The sequence below is a fragment of the Mirounga angustirostris genome, unplaced genomic scaffold, assembly GCF_029215605.1.
Source record: "Mirounga angustirostris isolate CCGP_5_RB_7025 unplaced genomic scaffold, mMirAng1.0.hap1 SCAF_13, whole genome shotgun sequence".
NCBI classification, from domain to species: Eukaryota; Metazoa; Chordata; class Mammalia; order Carnivora; family Phocidae; genus Mirounga; species Mirounga angustirostris.
The window spans coordinates 49,079,085-49,085,556 of NW_026991721.1; the positions used below are offsets into that span (position 1 = coordinate 49,079,085).

Genomic DNA, 6,472 nt, shown 5'->3' on the forward strand with positions numbered 1-6,472 from the left:
TTTTTTAAAGATTTTATTTATTTATTTGACACAGAGAGAGAGAGAGACAGCTAGAGAGGGAACACAAGCAGGGGGAGTGGGAGAGGGAGAAGCAGGCTTCCCGCTTAGCAGGAAGCCCGATGCGAGGCTCAATCCCAGGACCCTGGGATCATGACCTGAGCTGAAGGCAGAACTTAAGGACTGAGCCACCTAGGCGCCCCAGTAAGTCCATGCTCTTAAGGAGCTCACAAGCAAGTAGGAGGTGAATCAAATCAGCAGCAGTGATTAAAAAAACAAAAAACAAAATAAAAAAATGTAGTACACTAAGATGATAAATCAGAGGTATGCTCAAGGTTCTCATTTATGATTTTGATCTGCCTGTGTGGTGACTGGGTGGATGGAAGCTGAGGCACCTGGTGCCTCAGGGAAAAGCAATCTAAGCATAAAGAAGTAAAAGCTCATGGAGTATAAATAAAGCCTATTTCCCAGGAGTACTGTGGAAAAACATGACATAAAGGCATGATTCTCAATCCTGACTGCAATTCCAAATCATCCATGAAACTGCTTAAAAATCTAATTCTTGACCTACTGAATCAGAATCTGCTGGTCTGGGGTCTAGGTATTGGTGATTTTAACAACATGTATAGGTAATTCTGAGACACAGCCACTAAGAAAATACACTTTGAAAGCACATTTTGTAAATAGTGAATCTAAATATGAATGCCAAATATTGTTATTATTGCTTAATATTTATTTATTTTTGACTGTCCTAAATTGTTTATTAGGTAAGAATTTTACAAACATTTCTTATATTAGTGGTAATGGTGGAGCTGGAGAGTATTGTGTCTTCACCATGCTGCCTGGCAAGAACCACCAATAGTGTGGTGGAATTTGTGACCCTTTCCTAGGCCACGGCTCTTGCAGCCTGTAGATGGCAGCCCTTGAATCTCTCTGTGTTTGTGGACTGGTTTGGTGATGCACTGGTTGTCGGGATTTCTTCTGATAATTTTAAGGAATGGATCACTGAGGATAACCTCAAAGAATTTGTATGTGGAATCTTTGCTAACCCAGTAAGAACTCAAGACTCTCAGAGCCCCACAGTGGTGTCCAGCTCACTCCTGTGCAACAGACTGAAGGCTTCAGGCACACTTTAGCTAGTTAAAACCGTCACGAACAGGCTTGCTGTGGGTAGCACCCTAAGGAACTGGGCATTTGCAGTCGCCATATCACACATGAATCTGGCATATGATATAACCTTGCTTGGCCTGGTATCCCAGTCTGTGCATTTTATTGGACCAGGTTGGGTACGGGGCCCTGTGGAGGGCAGAGAGCTGCTGGTACTCCCAACAGGGCACCCTGAGAAGAAAGCACGTTATATCGGTCTGCTGCTTCTTCCATAGCTCCTGGATGTACTTGTAAGTGCTTACCTTGGCTTACCTTTGAGCTGATGGCTGCCACCACATGAAAAGGAAAGAGCCGTTCTCCCACAAACCTTTTCGGGCCTACTACTTCTTAATATTTAAATACTTTATAGTGATCTCAAGTCCCTTACATGTACAAGTGGGGGTTTTTTGTTGTTGTTTTGTTTTAGTTTGGTTTGGTTTTTGTTGTTGTTGTTGGTTTGTTTTGGTTTGATTTGGGTTTTTTGTGTGATTTTTTGCCAGGTATGTCCACACACTGGTGCTAGAGGTGGCAAGTAAGACCATTAATGACAAGCACAAGAAGTTGGACTTATAGAACTTTTGCCAAGTTGGGAAATGATTAGACCTCGCACTTAAAATAGAGACTGTCTCTGTTCTTCTGTTTCTTAGAGAATAACCTATGTTAGGACAGAGATCCTCATAGAACTAATTAGGCATCCACTATACTCAGAAAGAACCAGATTTGTCTGTCTTTGAAAAGATTCACTTGCTGAATCTCACCTGAAAGGTTCTTACCCTGGAACATTCATAAATTCAAGCTCTTCCCACTAGATTGTGTGCTCCTTGAGGGCAGTGACATTGTGTCTTCTTCTCTAACACCTTGCACAGTGCTTGTCATATAGTAGGCACCAACAAGTATTTAGAGAGGAAAATTTGTTAATTTTTTCCTTCTGGTGGGTATAACAGGAATGCTATTTGGATCTCAACTCACTGCCTATAGGGAAAGGGTTGTTTCCCTATATTTGTAGTTGTTAGCTTATTTTAAAAGGATGCTTGTGAGTGCTAGTGGCATGTACCTGGTATGATTACTGTAAACAATTATTTTCAGAGTAATGTGGATAAATAATTCAGTTCTGTTGTGTGCTTCCACACTAGGCAGGGGGTAAGGTCCATGTTTGCCCATCTGGGATATCGCCTTGAACTTCTGCCTTGAACATGAAGTTATTAAGACATTCTGTTTCTCTTTCGAAGTCTGGGTGTTGCCCTTTCTTTCTTTTTTTAACTAGAATTCAGCAAAGCAAACCATTCATTATATATTTTTAAGAAAAATTGCAAAGACTATGCAATATGTGTAACATGTAATTCTTTATCAGTGTGACTATTGCTCTCCTAAATGCCTCGTATGTCAGATAAAATGTATTTTCTCATTAACCTCACACATGCCAACTTGTCAAATTATGATGAACCAAACAAGACTGTACCCAGAAATCGAGCTGCTATCATTGCATTTATATGGCTTTACCAATTAGTCTATAAATGACACATTTTTAACACACTTCAGAATTTTGAAACTAAACCACTTCTGAATGTTCTGAAATACAAGAATAGCAAAAAGACTATCCAAAGAAAGTAAAAGAAAACGATTTGCTCTTATTAGATGAAGTGAACATTCTTTAGAGGAACAAGGGATCAGATGATCATATAGACATTCAACAAATATTTATTGGATATCTGATCTGTACATACAGTTTTCTTGGATGCAGTAACTGTGACTTAGTAAACAAGTTACTGGGGTTTTTCCTTCAGTAGAAAATAGTTATTTAGTAAATATAACACCTATATGCGTTATTCAGGACATTAGTAATGGAGTACCAAGATGAATAAGACAAATTACCGTGCTTATGGAACTCATACTTGATGGTGAAGTCAGATAAACAAATAATTAGAAAAGAAATTGGTAAAGTAATAGTAGTGGTGTGCAAACATATACAGAGACAGAATGGTAGCAGTTAAGGATAGAAAGATAGACACCAGAATAGGAAGGATTTGTAAAGTAAGAAATTGTTTGATATAATTATGAAGTTCAAGGCGTGTCTAAAGAATGAAAATGACTTAGAGGGACAATAATTCGTGTTTGTTTGAATCATAGTTTTTGAGTTCTGTCCAACATATGTTTAGAGGAAGCTCTGAGGATTGCATGAGAGATTGGCCAGGAACATTGCCAATGCTCAGTGTCTCATCAGTTCTAGAGAGTAACCCATTTTTGTTTCCATCATGCCCACTGCCTTTTGGCAAAGACAAACAAAGGTGAAAGTTAACAGAACCCATCTTCTCTTGAAGGCACTTTAGAGAGTAACTTTTATGACTTAAGCCTCCCTTCTGAAGATTTTCACCCTCCATGCCCAGCAGACATATAAACTACTTTTTCCAACCATTTTTTTGTCTTCTCCTTAAAAAGAGTTCTGGTAAATGTGATTTTCCCCATCAAGGTTTATTTCCAGTGATGTTTTAGTGCCCTGTAATACTCTAATGTCCTTTATATGCCCAGTTGGTTTACCCATTAATGTGGATCTGCGAAGAACCACCGAAATCGGAAAGTGACATGACCAGTCTTGCAGTTTAGAATAGTTGTTAAAAGAGTTCATACCTGGAAGGTGTGCAGAACAATGCCTGGCATATAATAAGCACCAGTAAAGATGAGACATTATTGTAACAACCATAACTACTACCATACACTACTATCAAGTGAAATAAGACACAGATACACACTTTCCATCCCCACTCATCAATGACACAGACAAGGTCTGTCTCTTCTGCTAATGTGGCCCCATGAGAGCAGAAAGCACATCTGTCTTATTGACTGATTTATGCCCAGTACTTAGCATTGCTCAATAATGATGTGTGGAGTAAATCAAGAATAAGCTAACTTAATCCTCATAACTCTGAAGTTTTTTTCTGAGCTGATGTAGTGAACTAATGTCATTTTCCCTCAGAGTAAAGTTGGTACCCATTCAACTCAAATCTTATATTGATTTTATTTAAGAGTGTAGATTCTCATCACAAGTAGGAAATGAAAAGAGAAGCATGTAATTAGGAGAGGAGAGAGACAGGCATCATCCAATTAATTAAGAAATGATGCAACTCTGGGCCCCTTATTGTTTTAATAGAAACATTATTTCCCTTTTCATCCTGATTCAAGGAGGTGTGGGGATGAGATGAAGATTGCAGTAGCATAAGGAAGGAAGAGTCACAAATAAGTGGAGTCTGCAAGTGTAGACGGTGCATCTGCGAAGCCTGGCAGTGGAGGGAAAGTGGTGGGCACAGAATGACAGCTTCATTTCCTTGAGAGAAACCAAACATGGCTCTTTGTAAATCTTATGTTCACTTACTTTTTGAAGGGATAATAATAATAATTAATTAATGACATTACAGGGCATGCTTTGGCTAAAAAGTGATCTGTACTTTAATGTAATATATAATATAGTAATACAGCCTCAGTTTCTCCTATATTAAATGGGGATATAAATATTCCTTCTCATATAGGGTATCATGTATCATGCAAAGTGCTTAACATGCTGATACATACTAAGATTCGTGAATGTAAATGTTTATCATTGGTATGTCTTTGTAAATAACTCCTGACCTCGGGACTGGAAAGGAGAGATTTATTAACCTCACTTCGCAGGGGAAGGAACATCAGCTGGGAGAAATGAATTGGCCTGACCTGCCCCCTCTGTCTCTTAACTAGCAAATAGAAGAGCCAGGATTCTAATTCAGGCTTGCATAAAAAACTTTCTTCTGACAAAATTTGGTAACTTTTTTTTTTTTTAGTTGCAGTTTTTTAATTTGCCAATCTTGATAATGTACTCTTTTTTTCTTGTCTGCAATACATATTTTTAGAGTTTGTCAGGCTTTAGACTTTAATTAAAAATGAGCTCATTTGATGGTCAAACAGAAAGCATTCCCATTAATAATATATGGTGAGATGATTTCTGTTTGAGCATCTTCAGGTTCCTAAAACTCAAGGGCCACAAGGTTGAAAAGTGAGATGCAGAGAGATATGTACATGCATCCACATAGAAGGGGGAGAGCCAGGGAAGGGGGGAGATGTACACTAGCCCAGGTGAAGGGACACCCCTGGAAGCTGGGTTGCTAGGCAACTCAGTATCTGGGAAGGGGCTGAGCCAAGAACACATTTGCAGTAGTTATACTTGAAAGGAGTAACAGAGTCCTCTCTGCCTGGACAGTGAAAGGGCAAGTCACCGAAATGAGCAAAGGAATAAATGAACAAAGGAACTAATACTGTTGCGGAAGGAATACCTTGTCCATTCTATTATTATTAAATGCTAGTGGTGCATCAGACATTGCTCTACTAGCTATATACTTTACATGTGTTATCTTTACTCTTTAATAATAATGTGCTGTCTTCTTCAGATTAGCATAGCTCCTGGGAGCACAGTCTGGAGATCTTTCATTTTTCCCTGGGTACCGCACTTGTCCAGATAAGTACTAAGTTAGCTCTTTATGAAAACTGGAGTTTGGCTTTACCTGTAAGAGGTACCGAAAAATGTAGGTGATTGGGAGTGAACAACTTGTCTCAAGTGGCATTTATTTTATTTTGTTCTGGGAAGCAGCAATATTAAAAACTGGGAGATGGGACTGTAGGCTTGACTCTGGAAAATTCTGACTTGGACACTCGTGAAGTTCACCTTCATGAGTGTAGGGAGGAGAGTGAACATGTGATTCCCCAAACCTTCCCAGATCAAGTCCATAAATCCATGAAATGATTAGCACTGTGTCCTGAGATCTTAGTACCAGGCTCCTAGAACAGGAAAAGCCTGTTCTGCTTTGAAACTCTGCCTCAGGTGCGATTTTCCAGGCTGCTGAGTACAATCGGGGGTCACCAATGTTTGACCAGCTGATCATAGGTACTGACAAGAGGGCATGTGTGTTCTGATTGTTGTTTACTGGATGCTGCATACTTGGAGAGTTAAAAGGAGCCTTCAGTGGTGCCACTTTTCATCTTCTCCTGTTTTACTACCTCCTGCTCAACTCCCTTGTTTGGGTACACACAGCAGGAAGACAGGCGCTTAGGGTTTGCCCAGAGGGGCTTCATTGAAAAATGCCTCAGGCTTCCCTTACTGCGAATGGAGGGTGGAGGAAAAGAGCTCCCATCTGCAAATGCTTCTAGGAGCACAGCTCCAGAAATACCCAGGCTTCTGTTAATACTTTCTCCAATAAATACCTGCTGCTGATGGACTTAATTTTCCAGAATCAAGTTTAAACTGACCTGAAAACTTCAGATTGCTAATGAGTGTTAGGGAAAGTCTGCTTTGGAGTGGAATGGGATC

At 39.6% G+C, this 6,472-nt stretch overlaps 1 pseudogene; it reads right to left on the bottom strand.

Annotated features, from left to right (window-relative positions):
• Positions 1-791: 791 nt before the first annotated feature.
• Positions 792-5,486, bottom strand: LOC123856517 (large ribosomal subunit protein eL15-like; annotated as a pseudogene).
• Positions 5,487-6,472: the final 986 nt, after the last annotated feature.